This window comes from Adiantum capillus-veneris, chromosome 1 (genome assembly GCF_014529385.1).
Source record: "Adiantum capillus-veneris isolate H3 chromosome 1, ASM1452938v2, whole genome shotgun sequence".
Lineage (NCBI taxonomy): Eukaryota > Viridiplantae > Streptophyta > Polypodiopsida > Polypodiales > Pteridaceae > Adiantum > Adiantum capillus-veneris.
Window position 1 is genome coordinate 46,367,574 of NC_140931.1, and position 25,631 is coordinate 46,393,204.

The window sequence follows — 25,631 nt, forward strand, 5'->3', positions numbered from 1 at the left end:
TAAAACAAGCATAAGGCTGATGGTAACATTGAGCGTCACAAGGCAAGGCTGGTCGCAAAGGGTTATGCACAGACGTATGGCATAGACTATGAGGAGACCTTTGCTCCAGTGGCAAAGATGACGACAGTGAGAGCTGTCATAGCAGTGGCTGCATCTAGAGGATGGATTATGCATCAAATGGATGTAAAGAATGCCTTCTTGAATGGTGAGTTGCAAGAGGAAGTGTATATGGATCAGCCACCTGGTTATGTCGATCCAGGTTACCCAGATTATGTATGCAGACTTCTCAAAGCTTTGTATGGTTTGAAGCAGGGCTCTAGAGCATGGTATGACAGGATTGCCAAGTATCTTGTCAGTATTGGTTTTAGGAGAGCTCATGCTGATCATTCACTCTATGTACGTGAGAGTGATGTGGGGATTGTGGTCATTACCATATATGTAGATGACCTTATTATTGTTGGTGACAATGCTATGGAGATTGACCATGTGAAGGGTCTTCTCAAACAGGAGTTTGAAATGAAAGATTTAGGCGAGTTGCGCTACTTTCTTGGCATTGAAGTGATCAGGACTCCAGAGGGTGTATGGCTATCACAGAGACAGTATGCTTTGGACATGTTGTCAAAGTATGGTATGGCTGATTGTAAGCCAATTTCTATTCCCTTGGATGTGAATGCAAAGCTGAGTGCAGAGAAGGGTGATGTTGTTGAGGATGTCAACATGTACAGGAAGATTGTGGGTAGTCTAATCTACTTGACTATCACGAGGCCAGACTTGAGCTACACAGTAGGCTTGGAGAGTCAGTTCATGCAACTTCCGAGGAAGCCACATTTGGATGGAGTACGACGCACACTTAGGTATGTGCAAGGTACTCTTGACTACGCATTGTTCTATGCAGCAGATGCACCATTAGCATTGTATGGGTATACAGATGCAGATTGGGCAGGTAGCATTGTTGATAGGAGATCTACGAGTGGCTTCATGTTCTCTTTTGGGAGTGCTGCTGTTACTTGGAGCAGCAAAAAGCAGCCTACGGTTGCTTTATCGAGCACAGAGGCCGAGTACAGAGGTGCAGCAGTTGCGGTGTGCGAGGTAGCTTGGCTACGCACATTACTTGAGGACTTGGGAGTGCAGGTGGACCAGCAGATTTTCATCCATTGTGACAACCTCAGCAGCATGCAGTTGGCTAGGAACCCAGTGTTCCATGCCAGGACCAAACACATAGAGGTCCATTACCACTACGTTCGAGAGCGAGTGTTGGCGGGCGACATCGACTTGGTCTACGTCAGCACAGAGGAGCAGATAGCGGATATCTTTACCAAGGCCCTCGGAGCTGAGAAGCTTCGACGTTTCCGGACTATGCTTGGACTCTGCGACATGCAGAGCTCGAGGGGGAGTGTTGAGATGTCGAGCTCTACACCTTGAGCTGGCATCCACTACGGGTCTTGGCCGCTTACGGCATTTACTCACTGGCGCGTTAGGTGACCGACACGAAGGATCTCTGCCAGTGATTCTACAGCTGGACTACACTTATAGTGCCAGCCTAGTACGCTTCTAGCGAGTTCACACTTAGTGACCGCATGTACATATGTGCTACTTTCAGCTTTAGCACTTAGTCATTTTGTACTCTCTTTTCTGTGAAGAAGAAGAAGAAGCTTTCCATCTCTGTGTGCTTTTGTGCTTGTCTTGTGTAGCTCTCTTGCATCCTCATTCTTTACATAAATCATCAGTGGGCTAGGCAGGCATAGGGGTTCATGACCATCTAGTTTCCACCCAAAAAAGGCCCAGAACACTGATCGCGATCGGTGTACCTCAGCTTCAGATTTTGACAAAAACCTATCAGATCCCTTGTATACATCTTGTTCAAGTCACCAACCAAGTTTCAAGCCATTTGGACAGCAAAAACTCATAAAAAGTCAGAGTCTAGTCCAAAACTCCCTTGTAACCCAGAAATGGGACCTGCAAACTCAAAAGTAGTTCAAATGACACACAGAGTGGATCCAAATGACCTTCCAACTATCAGCAACCCACTCATGTGATCAAATCTAATTTTGGCCTCTGTACTACGATCGCGATCAGTGTACCTCAGACCCAGAACTGGCTTAGATTTTTTTCAGTCATAGCTCTAGTCTTCCTAGTCCCACTGGTGAAATATGGACAAAAATGGATGAAATTTGTTCAAGTTATGATCAATTTTAACTTTTGAACTGTTTTTTTACTAAAAGTCTAAATGCGATTGATTGCGAAGGGAAAATCCTGACAGCTTGTGATTCTCCTGACACAAAATGCCTCGCCAAAAGAAAGAAAGGCAGTGGATAGCAACACCATATGAAGTGGAGGAGCTCGCCACAAATGAAAAGGCTCACATCTTGGATGAAATACTTGCTCAAATCCCTGCCCACATATTCATCTCAAAGTTTAAGGATGCGGATGGTGACTTGGTAAAAACAACTATCATGCCACCAGAGATATGGAACCTCCACCGAAGGCCGGAGGTAATAGAGGCTGTGCGAGCTGTACACTTGGAGAAATTTTTCAGATTACAGCCATGGGGAATAGATTACATGAGGTCCCATGAGCTCATGAGCTCGATACAATATGATGGGCAGGCAATGCTCATGGATAAGGATGGATCGAAGGTGAAAGTAAAGATTATGAAGGAAATCATCAACAAAGCTTTGCAGTTCTTCCCAGGGCAACACGATATGCTGGCAAAGACAATGTCACTGGATAATGAGAAAGCATTTGTCAAAGCAAAGGGAAACAAATACAAATACAGTGACATGATATACGGAGAGCTGGAATTGCCGATGAGATTGATCTCCCAGCATTTCAGAGTACAAAAGCCTCCTCGCTACACCGAGCCAATCTTGCACATTGCCGTAGTCATGGCTCTAGCGACGGCAGAAAATAGAACCATTTGCTGCGACTACGGTTCCTACATTCTGGACAATCTGATTGAAGAAAATTTGAAAAGCTCGGCAAAAAACAAAAGCTACATGAACGCAGGACCGATGCTAACCAGAATAGCATACCAGGCTTTGGGAATGATCGAAGATTTTCCAGCTGCTGCCAGCTCTCAAACGGCCCTGATCCAGAAAGCCAAGCTGGTTGCTCACTCCGTAAAGACGACCCCCGGTGCGACATCATCGCGCTCAGCAAAGGCCACCAATAAAAGTTTGAGTGATGAAGAAAAAATGGAGAAAGATGATGAAGGAAAGTCTCAAGATTCTAAAGACAAAGGGCCCTCAGAGTTTGAGGAAAGCGAGGAGGAAGATTCAACAAAGCCGCTCGAGAGAAAAAGATGGGAGAGAAGTGCAATACCGCAGTCGAACCTGCAAAAAGCATATGCGGAAGCTCAAAAAAGAGTCGAGGAAAGACGAACCAAATTACGAGCTGACAGACAGGCTCGAGCGGCTGCAACACAACAGGCACAAAAAAGAAGATTCGAAAGGGAAAGGCAAGAAAGGATAGAAAATGCAACTCACCTACGGGATGAGAAGCAAAGGTTAGAAGTAGAACAGAAGGCTGCAGAAGTGGAAATTTCTTCGCAGTCCACTGAAGGAACGAAGGAGAAAGACGCGGCTGATGAGACAAATCAGGCGGATCATCTTAAGAAGATCCAAAGAAAGAGGAATCTGGAAGAGCGACGGGCGGTGGATCTCACCTGCCAAATAATAATCGGGATTTTAAAGAAAAGAAAAGCGGAAGCATCTGCTTCGCAACAAGGGGAAGAGACCTTCAAGAAGAGACATGTATGAGAAGAATCAAGTCCACCTCCTCTCTCGCCCAAATCACCTCCTCCCTCGCCTAGAAAATCGCCTCCTCCATCACCAAAATCTCCTCCTCCTCCCCCTTCTCCATCGAACAAAAAACAACCAACCCCTCCCCCTTCAACCTCGCAAAAGGAATTTATACCACCTACAGAATCCATCGGATACCACGAAGCCTGCCAGGCAGTGGCTGGTTTTGATTACAAGCAAACTCTACGGGAATTAGAACGGCAATTCCAGTGTCAGCATGTGGTGCTGAATGAAAAGGAAAGGCAGGTACAAGAAGCCCAACAAAAGCAAGCATCTGGGCAAGAAGAGTTAGAGAGCCCGAGGACGCAACTAGAACGCACAACAGAGGAAAGAGACCTTGAGCGACAGCAGGCTTAGTCTCTGATCAAAGACTTGGTGGACGTCAGGACAGACTTGACCGCCAAAGAGAAGGAGTGCCAAGAGCTGACGACGAGAGTCAAGAAAGCAACCGAGAAGCTTGCCTATGAGAGTGCAAGATTCCAAAGACTTAGCAGTTCCTACAGTACTGTCAAAGGCACTCTGACGACTTTAATGGTGAATCAGGAACCTGCTGGGGCATTGGTCTCCACATTTGACGATGCCACAGCAGTGAACACTATAGCAACACTAAAAGTAGAGCTAGAGAAAGAAAATCTTCAAAGACAGCTGCTCGTATCAGGGATGGTGGCCCAGACGGCGGAAAATGAGCTAAAGTTAAAAGATGGAGCAGCAACTAGCTCAAGCAAGCCTGAACTACAGAATACGAAGCAGATCGGTGACACGCTGCTAAAGGAAAGAGAAGATGTGCTTTTTTAACAACAAATCAAAGCAGAAAAAGCCCAGACTCAACCGCAACTGCTGCTCGGACAACAAGCGCCACATTTGCCTGGAACATCACACCAAGGGCAACAGGAGCATGAATTTGAAGGGCCCAATCTGGATATAAGAGATGAACTCAATGAGAGCATTCAAAACATGCCAGAGGGGCCAACCAAGGAGTACATACTCTATGAAAAGAAAATACTGGAGTCAGCAGCCCTAGCATACTTACAACCAGAAGAGGAGGTGGAAGGATTTGGCCATGAGTACCTCCCGTTTCCTCTGCTATTCCATGAAGCAATTTTGTGGAAAGAAAAGATGCGGCCAGCCTTGCCACGAAACAAAGAAGGGGGTTACGAAGGCATTGCACTCACAGTGGAAGAAGCTCAGATGCTTGTCGATGACCACCCCAAGTGGAGGCAGAAGTGGTTGGACAAAAGGCCACATGATCTAACAAATTACCACAATGCTCCTTAACATATACAAATATATCCTACATTCTGACCAGTCCCTCGAAGACGCACTTGGAAAGATTTCACCACATGGAAGGGGTCAAGGCCGCACAAGCTAAATTACCCGGTTCTGACAGCGTTGCAACCCCCTATGGTGGCCGACATGGTCAGCACACTGAATTGAACAGTCACATTGCTGTGGGATGTCCCCGATTTGGCATGCCAAATGTTAGTAAAGATAGCCCGGATGATCGTCACCTGCATCCCGATGTTTAAAGATACTGAAGGCGACGATCATCCGTGGAATCTGTTCTTGGAAGGACACAGAGGCATCTGCTGGAATCTACAGGATTCGCCGCCATGACACATCTTGATGGCCATGTACTCCAGGCTAATGTACCTGCCCTCACAATACTTGCAGACATTTGAAGAGGCCTTCGTCACAGGATTCTTCGAAATGGATTCAAGGATTTTCCATCCCATGGTGAAGGACCTCAAAGCAAGGTACGTAGCATACCAACACACCTTATCTGAAAATCCATTCAGACAGCATCAAGAAGCCCTCAATGCCGTCCTGCGAACAAGAAGTTTTTCAGCGACACTCGCTTCATTAGAGCCACATCAATAGCCAAAGCACTGATCATGCACGAGGGCGTGCAAGGATAAGGAAGGGGGGAGTGTTTGGGGGATGAAGCAACAAGCGGCCGTTGCCAGAAGGACCATATTTTTCTGAGAAACCATTGTAAAATTCTTTTGTAAAGAAGCATCTCTAAGCTGGGAAATTGTCAAAGGATGTATGATTATTCTTATGGTAGCAATTGTATATTAGAGACCCAGTTAGAGGTTTGGGAGCTTATGGCCGGACAAGCCATTTTGTAAAGACCTAATCTATAAAGGTCATTTTTTGTAAGTTTGAAGATAATCTTTTAATGGAGAACTGAGAGGACATCGTATGTTTGAGAGCTCCTTCTTGTTCAACCTTGTAATCTTCGCCATTGCGGCTACGGTAATCCAAATTCAGATTTGATTATTGCATTGTGTTCCTCTCCTCTTGCTCTTTCATTCAAGTGTAATCATTCAAGATTCGTTGTAGGTTTTCAACTACGAGTTTGAGGCCTTAAATCGCTGTTTTGAGTGTCTATATGCGTGTTTTATGTTGTTTTGACCCTAGGAGGGGCTTTAGGGACCCTAAAACGACCCATTAGGATCACTTGTTCGCTGTTTTTGCTGCCTTTGGGATGAACGATCGCGATCGTTGTACCTCTCCAGAATGCTGTGATAGTGATAGGATATGTTCTTGATAGTCCCCTGTAGCTTCCCTTCAAGTTTCGTGCGAATTTGATATGATTTGCATGGTAAACGGGCGTGATGACTAAAAAACGGTGTAGGAGGACATAGGCAGATTACTTGGCAGTAATGCGATTGATTTACTTATAGAGTTAGTAGTTGCATCTCTTCGAGTTCACTTCATTAGGATTGACACCCTAGTGAGTTCCCATGCCTCATCCGAGTCGCTTCCCCTGTATTGATAAATATGTTGATGCTTGAGAGCTATGCTATGGACGTCAGTCGCGGTGACCCGCAAACACACATGCTCACACACACACCTAGTACACACACATACACACCTACACACACCTTGGGGAGGTGTTGCCGGCACATACATAGTTTTTGAAGGAGAAGCAAGGAGGGAGGTGCTACCGAAATTCTCATCTTGAGGATTCATTGGATCAGAAAAATCAGAGGATTCTCAACTCTAATCACGGTAATTATGGTTCTTCTTAAATCTCATCATTACTCTCCCATATTCTTCGTCTACTATGCCTACTTTCAGCTATAATTCCCAATAGCTGCTCTCTAAGTTTACATAGCTATACTCCATTACATAATCATCATTCAATTAGCTAAATTATGCAGCCATTCATCATCCTTAATCAAGGATTAATACATGATTAGGAAAGATTATCTCTCTAGGCAACATAGTTAATAAATTGATAGCCCAGTAATAGTGTAGATTTGATGAAATTCATTCTTTTACCACTCAATAGTGTTGTAATTAAATTAGAATCAATCTTCTCCCACATTAAAATGTGATTAAGGTTGAAAATTAATCCGTCATTAGGCCATTAAGAAGAGAATTTTCTATCACACATGCCTGCAGTAATTCTGCATCTTCAAATTGCTCTAAGAAAATGATTGAGCTTGCTTCCTTCATATCTTTTGTAAATCAATTAGTAAAATTATGAATTTATTAATCATCTAAGCCAAGTGATTAACCTTAGAACCAGTTCCCATAGGGTAAGTAAAGAATTACCCTCAAAATTGTTAGGTCTGGAAGGAAACGTCTAATCTCTTGCATAAGGAGGATTCTTTAATGATTCTAATCTGCCAATTGGTTTGTTATGATGCTCTCGGACTTTATCTCTTTTCCAAGTTTATCATTTAAAGTAGTGAGCAAAAGGGCCCCGGTTAAGAGAACTCCCTTTCGGTGGTGCCCATGACCGCGAGGCGGGAACGAGCAATGTGAACGGAAAGGGAAAAGCTCCCATGGATGAACAAATACCGGCCATCTCACGGGCCATTGACGAAGAAATGGAAGAGGTAGATCATAATTTCATTCAATTTGTTTAATTTAACATTGCATACGTTTAGCTAGTAATGAACATATCCCCAAAAATGTTGGAGAAATCCGACGAAAATCTCGGCATTAAATTCATTTGTACATTAAAGTCTAAAGTAGGAAAGAAATGATTGATGGGTATGCTGTTTGCAATAGGAAAGAATGTCTACTAGGAAAAATTTAGCTCGACATGTTCATTCTATTTCCAATGTTGAATCAGTCCTGACCCCCCTACTGATCACAGGGGGCAGAGTTCCTCGTTAAGGGCTCTTGAATCCACGACTTGCTTTTTATGCGGTGCATACCCACGACTTGCTTTCTATGCGGTGGGAGTGTCCATGTTGTGCTTTCTATGCGGTGGACATACCTAGTTGTATGGGCAGCTAGGCGACAACGGGAGGAGTAAACTCTTGCTGGAGGGGGGATGTTGTACCTCCAGAACATTGGAATTTTAATGAGTAAGTTTGAGTAGAATTTTTTCTAGAATACTGTCTTGGTGCCGTTTGCAATACTGATTGAAGGGCTGTCTTAACGAACAATGTGATTCGGAATCTAATCAAGGAATCTCTATGTTGAACAACCATTGTGGTAGTAATTAGGACACACAAGGAAGTGTGAGTGTGGGGGTTTGGATCAGGTTACCAATGCCTATGAGAAGGGTGGTCCCGATTGGTCGGGAACTCTTTGTCCCCATAGTGTTAATATCGATACTAGTAATACTCATTGCCTCTAGAGCGGCGAAGTCTCAAGTGTACGTGCCTCTGAAACATGGGAAAAAAGGCACTCGAGGTTTCTCTCCTCTTGGAAGGTGGGTTTTAGGATCGCTAGATAGTTTAAGTACGCTTCCCCTGTGAGGTGGAGCTAAATCTCTTTGCTAGTAGGCTCGAACTCGATTCACTTTGTGATGAGAGATCGTCCGTTAGTTGAACCCTGAACGACTTTGTTTGCTTCCGTTATAGATCTAGTGGCCACCAAGTTCACCATCAGATCCTCCGTTTGATACGGCAGGGTGGGGACCTCACACTTTGTATTAGAGCCTAGGTTAGGTTGAGAAATAAAGTCGTATTGTTTTAACATTTAAAAGGAACTGAAAGTATATGGGTAGTTGATCCAAATTCCTTGCATTGGTGTTGCAGGAAGACCCCGTGCTAGAATATCGGAATTTCCAAGTGTTTGAGCTTATTTATGAGCAAGCTCGATGATCCCCAGTTTACCAGTTCAGGCGAGATGTCATGGAGATATTGATGAAGGCTCATACGCCACACTCCACTCGCATAGATAGAGGATGGGGACTTGATTGGACACTTGTAGGAGGGGTTTACTACATCAACTCTCGGAAGCTAGGATGCCTGGCTACCGATTTGAAGAAGATACGTTGGGGAGAAGAGTTGAGGGTAGTGGAGTTATTCTACCAGCTGCCTACCCGATTGGACCTGACTGTCTCAGGCGACTTCAATCAAACCATCAACGACTGGCTCCTGGAAAAGGTCACCGAGGTGATCCCAGCGAACAGAGTCAGAACTTTTGGAGTACCAAAAGAAGAATCTCGGGTCGATATCTTAGTTTATTATCCACTCAAGGATGAGTACAGGAACTACTTCACGAACAAAGTAGTGCATCATGTGAACACAATCTCCTAGGCGTATCTTATACACAATCCAAAAAGGCCATGTAATAAGTTGATCATTAGTTATCCTAAACCTTGAGGGGTTTCAATTGTAATAAATTTTCATCAATAAAGTGATTTTTGTCTTTGAATCTCTGTCTCTTGATAAAGTGGAATCTTGAATTTTATTTAAAGTCTCGTGTCTATTTTGAAATCCAAGTAATGGTATCAAGAATCTTGTATAACCCATGTAGGCACCGCCTGTTGCTCTGTATTCGGCAACGCAAGAGAAGAAGCTCCTCCTTAAGCAAGCCCAACCTCCGATCTTTAAGGGCGAGGGGGCAAATGTGGAGAGAGATGCATAAGTGTGGATGGAAGCCATGGACGATTACTTTGAAGCTGCGGGGACCCAACCCGTAAATCAGACCATGCTTGCGATGTTCCGCTTGACTAGCGATGCCAAGATATGGTAGAAGCAACATTGCAGGGACCTGGCTATTAAGGGATCTTCTCAATCCTGGGAAGACATCAAAGCTACAATAATGGGGCGTTATTTACCACCTACCTATAGAACCTTGAAGATGAATGAATTCTTTTCACTTCGGCAGATAGCTGACTTCATCTGTCAAAGAATATTATGCAAAGTTTGTCACTCTTCGGAGATATGCTCCTAAGATGACCCTTTGAATACTCAGTTGGAAGCTCTCAAGCCAACAACACTACAGGATGCCTTGTTGAGGGCCAAACCTCTAGCTCTTGAAGTACAAAAGGTTAATCAGAACATGAGTAATCATTGGGCAAAGAGGTCAAGGACAACTGCTTGGAATAACAGACCAACCAACCAAGCATATGACCAGCGCCCTATTGTGGCTACCGCCACAACCATGGAGTTTCCAGATGTTCAATGTTATGGTTGCGGCGAGTAGGACATTACAGATCCAAGTGCCCCAGGAACATACAGGAAACCAACGCCAATGCCATACCCTTGAATACCCATGGGCGTGGCCAAGCTAACGGAAGAGGAGGACGAGGAAGGATGAACAGAGGGAGAGGGCGTGGAGCTACCGCCAGAGTGAATGCCGCAGTGGTACAACCAATTTTGGGTGATGAAGCAGTGGAGAGAGAAACCCTACATGCTGCAATTGACAATCTCAATGGTTGCGAGCAATACGCAGTCATTCATATGCCAGGATCTCTCAGAGGTGAACAAGTTAACTTCCTTATAGATTGTGGTAGTACTCTTTCATTTCTTTCACCCAGATGCGTGAGGAAGCTAAAGCTAGATAAGTATCCAACAAGCAAGCTAGTTGTAGAGTTAGCAAATGGCAAGGAAGTAGTATCTCAACATTCTGCAGGAAAAATCGACTTTGATTTAGGGGGACACCCAACTTCTGCCCAATTCCGAACCCTACCCTTAGGATTCTTTGATGGGATACTAGGGATGGACTGTCTAAAGAAAAATAGGGCCCACATACATTGTGCACAAGGAAACTTTACCTTTACAGATAACTTGGGTAATGAAGCTTTAATCCAGGGGGAAAATGGGAGACCTAGGGCTACTCTAGTTAAGGCCAGCAGACTTTTGAAGGGACTAAGAAAAGGACATTAAATTTATGCGGTAAAGCTCAACAAGGTGGACCAATCAGTTACCTCACTTCAACCAAACTGGTTGAGAGAGTATGATGATGTATTCCCTTAAGACTTTACGAATCTTCTGCCACATAGAGAGGTTGATCATGAGATTGAGACTATCCCTAGATGTGAACCTATCTCAAAAAGACCTTATAAAATGTCACTTCCAGAGGCCATTGAACTCAAGGAACAACTTATGCAACTCATTGAGCAAGGATTCATTTGACCCAGTACTTCTCCTTGGGGTGCACCAATTCTTTTTCAGAAGAAGAAGGATGGAACCTTAAGGTTATGCATAGATTACCGTGGACTGAACCAGGTAACTGTCAAGAACAAGTATCCAATTCCAAGGATTGACGAACTCTTGGACAGGCTCCACGGCGCCAAAATGTTTACAAAGATTGATCTAAGGTCAGGATATTACCAAATCAGGATCAAGGAATCAGATATTCCAAAGACGGCTTTCAACACTAGGTATGGGCACTATGAATTCACAGTAATGTCTTTTGGTCTAACAAATGCTCCTGCAAGCTTCAATCGACTTATGCAGGATATTTTCAGACCTTACCTGGATGATTTTCTCTTGGTTTTCTTTGATGACATTCTGATCTATTCTAAGAACGAGGCAGATCACGAAGAACATGTTCGCAAAGTACTTGATCTTATTCAAGAACACCTACTTTACGCTAAAGAGAGCAAGTGCACTTTTTGCTCACCAAAGGTCAACTATCTTGGATTTGTCATATCGGCTGAATGGATTTCATTAGACCTAGACAAAGTCAAGGATATCGTTGATTGGTCTCAACCATCCATCGTCAGTGAAATAAGAGGATTTCTTGGAATAACGGGATGGTACAGGATTTTTGTCAAGGATTATGCACGTATTGCTGCACCTTTGACGGAACTCCTGAAGAAAGGAATGAGGATCGAATGGAAGACCGAGCACGAGTCTAGATTTGCTAAGCTAAAATAATTCTTGGTCTCAGCTCCTATTTTAAAGCTTCCATACTTCAGTAAAGAATTTGAAGTAGCAACCGATGCTAGCAAATCTGCTTTAGGCGGAGTTCTTACTCAAGAAGGAAGACCGGTGGTGTATACTTCGCGAAAGCCAAGGGATCATGAGAAGAATTATCCTACTCATGATTTGGAACTTTTAGCGGTTATACATGTGCTGAAGTTATGGAGACATTATCTTCTTGGGCGCAAGTTTCAGCTAGTGACAGACCACAAGAGCTTAAAATGGATTTTTACTCAACCTATTCTTAATATGCGACAACGGTGATAGATAGAGCTATTACAAGAATATGACCTTGACATAAAGTATAGACTAGGGAAGGAGAATGTAGTTGCAGATGGTCTTAGCCGAAAATATTTTCTCGGTGCTATCTCTATTCCAAATAACCCTATCTGGGATAGAATCAAAGAAGCATCCTTGGTAGATCCAGAATACCAACGTATAGTATCATTAGTTCAAGAGAATAAGATGTCTAAAGCCAAAGATTACTCTCTTATGGGAGGATGTCTTTACTACAGACATAGACTCTATGTACCCAGAGATCCAGCCTTAAAGAAGTCCATTTTGTATGAAGCACACGATAGCCCTATATTTGGATATCCAGGCTAGGCTAAAACTCTTCATGCTGCCACGAGGAGTTATTTTTGGTATGGAATGAAAGGAGACATACTTCGCTATGTGAGCCAATGTCTTTCTTGTCAGCGGATAAAGGCCGAAAGGATCAAGTTACCAAGGCAGCTTCAACCTCTTGACATACCCCAGATGAAATGGGAATGCATCAGTATGGATTTTGTTACAGGATTACCTTCTACAGGAGGTTATGATTCTATTTTCGTGGTTGTTGATATGCTCACAAAAGTGGCTCATCTAATACCCGTAAAGACAACCTTTACTACTTCAGATGTTAGCCGGGTATTCATCAAGTAGATTTTTAGGCTACATGGTCTACCCAAGCGTATCGTCAGTGATAGAGATGCCAAGTTTACATCAAAATTTTGGACTTCTCTTTTCCAATCTATTGGGTCACAATTAGCTTTCAGTACAGCATACCATCCGCAGAAAGATGGGCAAACTGAAAGAGTTAATCAAGTCATCGAGGACATTCTCAGAGCCTATTGTTCGCAAGAACCAAAGAAGTGGTTACAATATCTACCTTTGGTGGAGTATGCTTATAATTCTTCCGAACACAGAAGCATTGGAATGTCACCTTTCAAAGCTCTTTATGGACAGGACTGTTTAGCACCACTGAACTTCTCAGATCCAACCATCAGGGTAGAAGCCTATAGGAAGATGTTAGAAGACATGGAAGCTCAGACTAGAGCTATTCGCCAGGACATTCAGGCAGCTCAGGATAAGCAAAAGCACTATGCGGATAAGAACCGTTCATAAAGAACTTTCAAAGAAGGGGATAAGGTTTTTCTACGAGTCCGACCAAAGAAAAGCAACTTATCTCTAGGCAGATATAAGAAGCTAAGCCCAAGGTATTGTGGGCCATTCGAGATCATTAAGGTTGTGAGTGACCAAGCCTACAAGCTAAAGTTACCTGCAAACTTGAAGGTTCATGATGTATTCCACGTCAGCTTACTCAAACCCTATATTCCTAACCCTGATCAATTCTTGGACTCACATCAGATAGTCATGCCAGCACAAGGAGTTCTCGAGCTCCAACCTCACTATGTACTTGAAATAAGGGAAAGAAAGTTATGCAACAGAACTATCACAGAGCATCTAATAAAGTGGAAGGATTACCATGAAGAAGATGCAACTTGGGAGGACAAACCAACACTCATAAAAGATTGCCCAAACACATTCTTGAGATGAGGACATCTCAAATTTTTCACGTTGGGGAGGTTGTAAGGTCTCTGACCCCGATCAAAAAGAGCACCATTGTACCTTGAAATGAATATACTGAAAAAAGTCACTATTTTTAGCTTTCAGAATTCTGTCTCAGTGCCATGATTTTTAGAATATTTTAAGGCTTTGAAATGTGAATTAAAATAATTTTTGTAAAAAATTTCCAAAAATAGTAAGTTTTTGGTCACCCGCCCCGTCCAGTTTTGACCGTCTCGAAAAACTGCACCTGTACCCCGAATTTCAAAAAAATGCATTTTCGGACCCCAGGGGCTGCTAAATATGGCAGGTACTTGGGCCAGTACGCCTTAGTTAGAGCTTGCTATAGAAATTTTCGGCATCAAATTCCGACTCGTATGACCCGTTTTAGCCTAAGATCAATTTTTCCCAAAATTGTTCGGGGAGGCACCGGGGGCTCGAGGCTGTGTGGGAGTAGGTTCCAGGCCACTCCAGGTCAGCTTTAGCAGCTAGGGGGCGTCTTTTGTCCTTGTGGGAGTCTTGGGAGAGTTTCCAAGCTTGCAACTAAGTGTGAGAGCCAGTTAACCAAGCCAACTGGACACTTGGTGGGTAGGCAACTGGACTTGCCATGCTTAACTGGAGTAGCTCCCACATTCAAATAGCAAGCAGGTTCGATTTTCAGCTTGAGGAGGCCTATTTAAAGGTGTGCTTACACACACACACACACACACATGCTCACACACACACCCAGTACACACACACACACCTACACACACCTTGGGGAGGTGCTGCCGGCACACACACAATTTTTGAAGGAGAAGCAAGGAGGGAGGTGCTGCTGAAATTCTCATCTTGAGGATTCATTGGATCAGAAAAATTAGAGGATTATCAGCCCTAATCACAATAATTATGGTTTAATTACGGTTCTTCTTAAATCTCATCATTACTCTCCCATATTCTTCGTCTACTATGCCTACTTTCAGCTATAATTCCCAATAGCTGCTCTCTAAGTTTACATAGCTATACTCCATTACATAATCATTATTCAATTAGCTAAATTATGCATCCATTCATCATCCTTAATCAAGGATTAATACATGATTAGGAAAGATTATCTCTCTAGGCAGCATAGTTAATAAATTGATAGCCCAGTAATAGTGTAGATTTGATGAAATTCATTCTTTTACCACTCAATAGTGTTGTAATTAAATTAGAATCAATCTTCTCCCACATTAAAATGTGATTAAGGCTGAAAATTAATCCGTCATTAGGCCATTAAGAAGAGAATTTTCTATCACACATGCCTGCGGTAATTCTGCATCTTCAAATTGCTCTAAGAAAATGATTGAGCTTGCTTCCTTCATATCTTTTGTAAATCAATTAGTAAAATTCTGAATTTCTTAATCATCTAAGCCAAGTGATTGACCTTAGAACCAGTTCCCATAGGGTAAGTAAAGAATTACCCTCAAAATTGCTAGGTCTCGAAGGAAACGTCTAATCTCTTGCATAAGGAGGATTCTTTAATGATTCTAATCTGCCAATTGGTTTGTTATGATGCTCTCGGACTTTATCTCTTTTCCAAGTTTATCATTTAAAGTAGTGAGTAAAAGGGCCCCGGTTAAGAGAACTCCCTTTCGGTGGTGCCCATGACCGCGAGGCGGGAACGAGCAATGTGAACGGAAAGGGAAAAGCTCCCATGGATGAACAAATACCGGCCATCTCACGGGCCATTGACGAAGAAATGGAAGAGGTAGATCATAATTTCATTCAAGTTGTTTAATTTAACATTGCATATGTTTAGCTAGTAATGAACATACCCCCAAAAATGTTGGAGAAATCCGACGAAAATCTCGGCATTAAATTCATTTGTACATTAAAGTCTAAAGTAGGAAAGAAATGATTGATGGGTATGCTGTTTGCAATAGGAAAGAATGTCTACTAGGAAAAATTTAGCTCGACATGTTCATTCTATTTCCAATGTTGAATCAGTCCTGACCCCCCTACTGATCACAGGGGGCAGAGTTCCTCGTTAAGGGATCTTGAATCCACGACTTGCTTTTTATGCGGTGCATACCCACGACTTGCTTTCTATGCGGTGGGAACCCATGTCTTGCTTTCTATGCGGTGGGAGTGTCCATGTCGTGCTTTCTATGCGGTGGACATACCTAGTTGTATGGGCAGCTAGGCGACAACGGGAGGAGTAAACTCTTGCTGGAGGGGGGATGTTGTACCTCCAGAACATTGGAATTTTAATGAATAAGTTTGAGTAGAATTTTTTCTAGGATACTGTCTTGGTGCCGTTTGCAATACTGATTGAAGGGCTGTCTTAACGAACAATGTGATTCGGAATCTAATCAAGGAATCTCTATGTTGAACAACCATTGTGGTAGTAATTAGGACACACAAGGAAGTGTGAGTGTGGGGGTTTGGATCAGGTTACCAATGCCTATGAGAAGGGTGGTCCCGATTGGTCGGGAACTCTTTGTCCCCATAGTGTTAATATCGATACTAGTAATACTCATTGCCTCTAGAGCGGCGAAGTCTCAAGTGTACGTGCCTCTGAAACATGGGAAAAAAGGCACTCGAGGTTTCTCTCCTCTTGGAAGGTGGGTCTTAGGATAGCTAGATAGTTTAAGTAGGCTTCCCCTGCGAGGTGGAGCTAGATCTTTTTGCTAGTAGGCTCGAACTTGATTCACTTTGTGATGAGAGATCGTCCGTTAGTTGAACCCTGAACCACTTTGTTTGCTTCTGTTATAGATCTAGTGGCCACCAGGTTCACCATCAGATCCGCCGTTTGATACGGCGGGGTGGGGACCTCACAATTACTGAACGAAATAAGGTTGTCTTCAGTAAGGGTGAAGGGGATCAGATGCAGATCCTCAACTATGATGAATTCTGGGAGCATATTTTTTCAAGAAGTAAAGCCAAAGAGAATGCTAAGCTGGAAGTAGCAGGTTCAGTTTCAGAGGAGCTTAATTTGAGCAAGGAAGAAAAGGTAAAAAATGAATTCAATGCTCGAACAGATTTATATGAATTTTTTTCAAAGATTGCTCGTATGGACGCTATCTCTAATAATGGTTCCACTGAAGACATAAATTGTACAACAAGTGGTTCACAAGTTGTTGACCTTGATATGGGTTATTATGAAGGAGTTCATAAAGCAGATGAGCCTCTACAGGACATTACTAAAACTATCAGTACTATAGCCGAGCAGGGCAACATGTTTGTTGCAGATGACGAAGCTATTATATACACAGTAGCTGATGAAGTGATGAAAATTATGGACCCAACACAGGATGAGCCTGAGGATGTCAATGAACCTATGATTGCTACTAACAATATCCTTGCTGATGTTGCTATCACAAAAGAGGATTCTATAATCGATGAATTTGTGTCTAGATATGAAGGAGATGTTTACGACAGTATAGAAGAGCTTTCTGATGCATATACCTCTTCAGAGGGGGTGCCAGATGAGCCTTTACAGCTCTATAATGTATTGCTAAGTAACATGGATGCAGATGAGGAAGTAGAGGGTGATATCGAGGAGTATTTCTTGGATCATATTGATTGTGAACAGGTTATCGACAGAGATTTTACATATACGCCTATACATGGACTACATGAGGAGATAACTCCTACAGTTTTGGTTAATGTTGAGACTTCTAAGAGTGATTTTCCCGAGGATGCTATGGATGAAGATCTACAGGATAAAGCTGTTTTTCATGATCAAGCTGAAGTCCCAACAGGTGAAAATTCATCTGATGATACAGGTCAAGAGACTCCCAAAGTTTTTCTTGATGGCTATGAAGCTAGAGGGGGTGATGATGCTAAATCATCCTTGATACAGCATAAAATGCACAGGGTTTTCATTTGCTTGGACAATGTGCTAGATGTGGCTGGATTTGGATGCTATGCCTATTGATGCTTATGTCAGTGATGTCTTGGCTGCCAGTAAAAGGGAGCTAGATTTCTTTAATGATTTCTGGTAATGCGCTTAAGTTGCCAACAGTTTACAGTATGTGGGTGCTGCTCAGGTGAAGCTCTAGTATATTGCGGAGCCCATCAATGTTATGTGATCTTGATGGTGTTTGATCCAAGAGATTCTAAGGATATTCATAAGAAGATTCATTGATGGATGAATATTGATCAGTATGCATAGTAATTGCGTGCTATTTGAACCAGGGGTAGCATATCTACACCAGAAATTCTTGATGTTGATTGATACAAGAAATGTATGCGCATGTGGATATTATGATGCTTCAGTGTGTGGGCAATTTCTTGTTATCCCATTTGATCCTGGGAGTTACTAAAGTGCAAGTTGCAGATGCAGAGGATACTAGATGCCTGATGTAGCACGCTGCATGATGCAAGGATTTGTTTTCTAGATTATGCTAAGTTAGAAGTGTGTTTGGTTATGCATTCAATAAGGTAACATGGCTGGCTTCCAGATGACTTCTTTGAAAAATTGCTGAAGTATCTTTACATCTTTTGAGTTGGTTCTGCTACTAGAACTTGAGGTAAAGGACTTGACGGCCATTCCGTGTGCAGACAGAGTAAGGCATACTTGAGCTTGACAGGGTTCCTTAAAGAGAGCTTAATGGTCAAGCCGTGTGCATCATTAACTGGAGCACTTGAGTCTGGCGGGGTTCACTAAACAGGTTCTCCATAATTGAATGCTTTGAAGATACGGCAGATACAGTTCAGAGACTTTTGATGGGCAGCTACATAATGATTAAGCTAGAACATTGATGATAGGGTATAAGCCTTATTTCATTTTTTTTGTAAGTTTATTAGTTACGATAGTCTGATGATGGAAAAGAGCTTAAGGTACCTAAAGCAGATGCATATTGAAGTGTAGTTGGCACAGACCGGAGGCTGTGCAGGTTCAGAGGGGGTGGATGTCGTTCAGCTCTATTGCCATGTAGAGAAACAGAGAAGACAAATGCAAGCTAAGCTTCTTTGAAGCCTACACATTTAATGGTCAACGATCAGGGCTTGTTAATAGGCCAAGTTTAATGATTAATGTATGCCAGATGCGGATTTAAAAGGCAACTGATACCTTAATGATGCCAAAAATGACTATGCTTGAAGTGAGCACATATGGGATTTTATGATCTAGAACTGTAGTGCTTGAAGTGCTCTACTGGCCTGTCTTTACGGCTCATCGATTGGAGCTAAGAAGTTATGGCATATTGAAGTTTGAGTCGATTGCAGATCCGTACCAGATTGGGCAGCTGCAGCTGAGGTGAAAAAAATAAAATGAATGCATAGGCCTGAAGTGCTCACTTTATGGAGTGCGTCGGTATTTTCGGAGCAGTGATCAGAGTCCCGGTCGCCAAGATATTAGCCGTTAAAGATTCACCGGGGGCCGGCTTCGTACCAGTTCGGTCCGCTTGATTGGAGTGCAGCAAAGTAAGTGCTCGAAGAGAATCTTGTCCAAAATATTATCTTCGACAGTGCATTGATAGTAGCTACATGTACGTCAAATGTGGTGTACGTCTCATTAAGTACAAAAACTGCCTGAAGAGCTTCATGTGATCTCATGGAAAGCATTGATTGCGGGATTGACCACGAGGGGAGAGAATCCTTGATGAGACTATTGACAAGGACTACTCGAAAGAGATGTCGTGCTTGGCAGTGCTTTGGCCGACATGTATGCTAAATGTGATGCCCTTACAAAGGCTATGGCCACCCATACTCACAATTCAAATGGCCGCCCAAGGGCCACAACCTTGGCCGCCCACTTAATAAACTAAGGGCTTTAGTGTGTAAGGGTAAAATAAAAAGCAAAGCATGGCGGGCAAGCAGACAGCGAGGGGCGCAGGGGGTGAGATGATGCTCGCAGCGCCTTCCCTGAGGCTCAGACGAGCATGCTCGTGAAGCGAAAACTCCTCGGCAGCCCAGGGAAACCACTTTCGAAGCCTGTCCCGGTGAATTTCATGCTGGTCGAACCCCGGCCCTGCCACGTCATAAATAGGACTCCCACACCACTTCAGCGATGGTGCCGTCGTTGCAGGCTGTGGGTAAGTGAGACGGGGTGAGGAAAGAGAAAAAAATATAGGGTTACGAGGGGGAAGCAAGAGAGGCATGAGGAGGATCTCGATTAGGAGAAAAAGAAATGCTCTCTCTCTCCCGCGCTCTCTCTCTCTCTCGTTCGTGTTGGGGACAACAGGGCAAGGAAGGCTTTTTCTCTCTCTCTCGAGTTTTCACAAGGGGCAAGCCAAGGCGAGGAGGAAGAAGGTAAGCAAGCGGAGCTTGAGAAGAGCTTCTCGAGGCAAGAAAGAAAAGCAAGGGAGGAAGCTTGTTGAGGCAAGCAAGTAGGTCGAGAAGAGCTTGTTGAGGCAAGCAAGCGAAGCAAGAGAGGCATGCGGAGGATCTTGATTAGGAGAAAAAGAAACGCTCTCTCTCTCTCTCTCCCTCTCTCTCTCTCTCTCTCTCTCTCTCTCTCTCTCTCTCTCTCTCTCTCTCTCTCTCGTTCGTGTTGGGGACGACACGGCAACGAAGGATTTTTCTCTCTCTCTCTCTCTCTCTCGAGTTTTCACAAGGGGCAAGCCAAGGCAAGGAGGAAGAAGGCAAGCAAGCGGAGCTTGAGAAGAGCTTGTCGAGGCAAGAAAGAAAAGCAAGGGAGGAAGCTTGTCGAGGCAAGCAAGTAGTGATAGCCGTTTTTCGGCTCTTCGTAATTGTCACAGTGATTTACCTCACCCTACCAAAATCACCCAAACACTGTGGCTATCCCTACCATTTCACTGTACATAGGCGTGCGTGAGTCACGGGACTTTTCCCATATCTTCTTAAAAAACCCTCAATTAGCTAGTCATTGGGCTAGTTGAGCCAAAAAAATAAAAAATAATAAAAAATATAAGTATATTATGGCCCATGCGTATGTAAATATTTCTTTGTATATAGGGCCTAAATAAAGGATTTTTTCATAATTATTTTGGTATTTATTTAAATATTTCTACCTAGGTGTGTGTTATTTATTCTCTGTACATTGCCTCACCATTACCACAATTTTTCTTACCATTTTTCATATTCTTTATTCCATATAGAAATATTTTCATGTAAGATTCTCTTATATTTGGTGTAACTCCACCCCAACAAAAATCCAAAAAAACTAGTTTTATTTATGTGTATATTTTTTCACTATTGTGATTTTTCCCTTCCTACATCTATTTTGTTTTTTTTAGAACACCAAAAATATTTATCTTTTTATGGTAGCCTCATAATGAGAGAGATTTCTTTTGACCCCTTTATATTTTTTCCACTTATATTATTTATATTTGACATGTACATATTTTTTAGACCCCTCAATATTTGATTTTCTTAGTTGTACTATTCACTTATATCATAATCTCAACAATATCTTCAATTATAGACCTACCAAATAAGGTCAAGGGTAGGTGGCATGCATACATACACTATGGAGGGCTCACTCTTGGAGGTATTCAAAAGAATCATCCAAAGAAGGACCCCACAAGGACCTTGTGCATTGGAAAAAAACGGTCGGTTTTGCTGAATTTTTAAAGTTCACTTGCTCTCCGAATTTGAAAAGGTGATACAAACAAAATTTGTAGCTCGTGGGCTGAACTTTTGCCTCAATTTTTTCATATTTTTTTGAGCTACGAGCTGTGAGCTATGATTTTATTAGTGGACCCCAGTTTTCCCATGCTATGCAGCCACACTCTCTCTTCCACTTTATCATTTTCCTCTTTCACACACACTTCTCCACTCATCATCCCCACCTCTCTCACCACTCCGCTCTGCACCTTACTCACCTTCTCCTCAACCTTGAAGAATAAGAGAAACCATGGTGAACTCATACCTCCCACACACAATTCCCTTCAAAAATTGACCACCTAGTCTCCTTTTTCCGCCTCCAATTTACCCATATCTATCAAAAAAACCACAAAATTCAGCCTCTTCTCTTAAAAGACAGCATCATGGTGGTTGATTACTCAGCTTCAATTACCTTGTCTCTCAAGGAAGGTCAAGAGTGAAGAAAAAATGTACCGTCAAAGCTAGTGGACCGTCAACAAGCGTCAAAATTGGCCCTACTCAAGACACTTGGAGCATCAACCTTGTAAGAAATCCACTTTTTCTTACCTCTTAAGAGTTTTTATTCCTTATTTGTATCCTACATGGATACTCCCATTGTAAATATCCAATTCCATTTGTAAATTAATACTAACTCTACTAACACTAACCCACTATGAAAAGTCATATCACCTCCATTTCTCTCCTCTCTCTTTCCCCACCAACTTCTTGATAATTCCAAGCAAAAGAAATTAGATAAATTGCTGAAAATCTAACCCAACCATGGTTAGAGGAGTAACCCTAGCCTTCAAAATTGCTATAAAAGGAGGGTGTAGCTAGCACAAAAGGGAGAGCCATAAGCAAGAGCACTATGCTATAGCTTGAGAAGCCAAGCTCAACCTCTCTAGAAGGAGCTCTTGAGTGGAAGCTCATTGTCTTATGCATGTGCATGTGTTGTAATAGGGGATTAGCAAGGGAACTCTATGCCATTGTAAGAGAGAGAGTGATCATTCAATTGAGAGTAGGAAATCTATCATTTCTCCTACTAGTGTAAGCCCAACATTTGCTGAATCAAGGAGGGTGGATTTGGACTAAGCTTGGATACTTTGTCTCCCTTCCAATGTGAAGTAATGGACAACAATGATGCGTAAGTGTCTTGGTGTTTTTTGTTAAGTTCTTGATAGCTTGTCTTTGGTGTTGTCATCAATCTAGCCATAAATCCCACATACTGTAAGAGGGCGACAGGGTGGAGAGGACTCCCCTGGCTTTAAGACAGTGATTGGGGTGGCTTTTCTTGTGATGTGTTGTGGTGAAATTTACGCAAGCTATGTTGAACAAATACTAATCTCACTTTGATTTGTCATGACAGATTTGTAAGAAGGTATTAATGCAACAAGCACCCCCTCCCCCTTTCTCTCTCTTTCTTACATATATATATTTATGTTTGCTTGATCATTAACGATACACTTCAAAGCAGCCCGAGCACCATCTCTCTCTCGTGTTTTAGTGTGTGAGAGTATTCCATTGGTGTTAGGGTTAGTGTAAATTCCTTGCTTGTTTGTGGGTTGCTCTAACGATTCTCCTCTTTTGTGTCCTAGTTCGCTCTTAAACTAGGTGGTGCCCCTTGTGTAGTTGGGATTTGGCTGGGGGTTTGTTGTTTTGGTTTGTGTTGTGTTGTGCCCCAGCCCCATTGAGCATCACGGGAGCCTTGAAGGGTGTCTAGAGGTTGCTCTTCTTGTTGCCCGCCCCGGACCGCCTCAGTAGGTCGAGAAGAGCTTGTCGAGGCAAGCAAGCAAAGCAAGGGAGGAAGCTTGTCAAGGCAAGAAAGTAGGTTGAGAAGAAGCTTGTCAAAGCAAGCAAGCTTGACCAAGGCAAAGCTCTCTCAAACTCTCTTTCGATCTCGTTCTTGAAGCTAAGCAAGGAAGAGCTTGGACGACTACAAACCCCTAAGCTATCGGGGCGAGTTTGGCAGATCTCTTAAGGGAAGTGAAGGAGTAAAACTGAGGAATCTGTGAAGGGGGTGAAGACCGAGAAAGACGGGGGGGATGTTGAAAGATCTCTCTCAATCTTTCTCTCAATTAAGCATAAAAAGGACGACAGAGGCGATCAAAGGATGCTACATAGAGATAGCTTGCAGAGAATTTGGCAATAATTGAAGCATAAAGATTGAGGCAATGAGCAGAATTAGGTAAATGAGACAGATAAAGCGAAAAAGGGAATCTCATCACCGACAACAGTCTGAAGGTTGATTAAGAATTTTGTTAAGTCCGGTGTCGTTAACGGCCCGGTTAATCCTGTAACGGGAGCTTAAACTCCTAGTTAGTAGATTATCCAAGTGACGGTGCTGTTAACAACCCGCCTTGGCTAAGAATTCAGTTGTACTCAAAGATTTAATTAATTAATTGAAGGGTACGATGATTTCCAAATTCAGTTGCATCTCTTTCTCTCATTCCCTCTCTTTCACACCTCTCACAGCCAGAGGCCCGGCGCCGCCCGACTCATGTAGCGAACACATATCCCTAGACAACGCACAAACTCCCCGACTTCAAAAGATTCAACAAACTCATTGAAAAACACTTCTATGACAACAAAGGTGACAATGTTCTTGGACTCTCTGTCTATTAAGTCAGCCTTCAAATGTCGTGCATAGCTAGCTTTAGGTATTTTATAAGTACCATACTTGCATAGCACTTTTCCCTCAAATGAAAAACGAAAGGTAATAGCATCAGAAAGCTCTGATATGGACAAAACCCTAAGAGAAGGCACTAATGCCAATTGCGAGCCAAAGTTGTCACTTATTGGTTCATTACTCTCCTCTGGTGTGACAAAAACGGAGCTCGAGTCACGAGGCTGTACAGAGAGGCATGTGACATAAATATGTTATTCACAACCTTAAACAAGCTTCAAATCGTGGAAATAATAGAAATACATTACCACGTGCATAGCTTAGAGATTTTCTTAAGGCTTTATAAGGGGATGACCTCTTCAAATTTGGAGAAAGCTTTTTCGAAAGCTTTGGGGACAAATCGGATTTGAAAGAAGGAGAGAAATGTGTTTCAGGTAACTTTAACAAACCAGAGGAAGCAGGAAGGTCTATCATAGCTTGCACACCCTCTTTACCCACATTAGAACACTCAAGGTCGTCTTCAAAATCGAAAGCAAGTTCCTCCTTATTCAAGTTAGGATTTGTAAGAATGTATTATAAGTTTCGAGCAAGAAATCAAGGCAAAACGTGTAACAATAGCTCAAAACTCAATAGAGACAAGTTCAAAAGGCCCTAACCAGACATTGTATGATCCATGGAGACTTGGTATGTAGGTAGAGCTTAGACTTGATAGTACAAGTCCACAAAAGGGAGAGCCGAAGTGAGGAAATAGCAACACAGAAGAAATATCCCAACACGTTATCAAGAAGACCAGAGGAGCAGAAAACGCCTTGCAAACTCTATATATAACTGGATGGCTAGAGGCTTTTATAAAGAATGCAAACGTGATGGATATTAATACAATAAGCTGGACAATCATAAGCTAAATATCCAGGTCTTAAAAGCGGATCTCTAGAGAGAGAAGGCTACAATTCAGGTCTTTTAAAAGTCACTTGCTAGTGAGAGAAGATAATAATAAACAAAATTGGCAAATCGAGGCAAAAAAGTTTCTTCTTTACGGTGGGTGACAACTGGCACCGAGATATATGAGAATATCCAAGCTAAAAACAAAAGCCAATAAGATTTTTCACTGTTAACAAGGCATTTATCAGACATACAGAAAGATATAATACATCAAGGACCAAACTCGATTTAAAAATATAAACCCAAGCTCAATCAAAACACCATATGGTCACTTTCATATCCGCAACGAACCCATAGTAGGAACAACAATCCAAAATATTGTTCAAAAATAATAACAAGAAAATAGAAACTGCTTCTTCAAAATATTATCCGTTCAAATAAAGGCAGCTCAGGGCTAGACTTTCCCGAGTATCACAACTTCTACCTGCAGTGAGGTAGACCTCCATATACCATACACCAAAACTGAAGGCTTCAAACAAACACCAAATTACATTTCTATATAGCATGCCAAATCACAAAAGCCAGAAACTTGTTACAAAATTTACAAAAAAACCAGAGCATGTTAAGCATAACACAAACCATACACAAATTTCACCCAGCAGCTAACTTGCACGACATCGAATATATAAACAATGTTAATTGGCAGATATGAATGTGAGACTTTCACAAAACAAAGCCATATTACATCAACAAGCCGTAGACAGAGTAAGAAACATAGATACTCCAATCCTATTAATTCTGCCAGCAACCTGGAAAAGGTACAGATAACCCTCCATCCAGAAAAGAACCCAATATTTT

The 25,631-nt window shown here is 42.5% G+C and overlaps 1 pseudogene; it reads right to left on the bottom strand.

The window, feature by feature from the left end:
• LOC147464656 (uncharacterized) overlaps positions 1 to 24,789 on the bottom strand; it is a 46,091-nt pseudogene extending 21,302 nt beyond the window's left edge.
• Between the last annotated feature and the right edge of the window lie 842 nt (positions 24,790 to 25,631).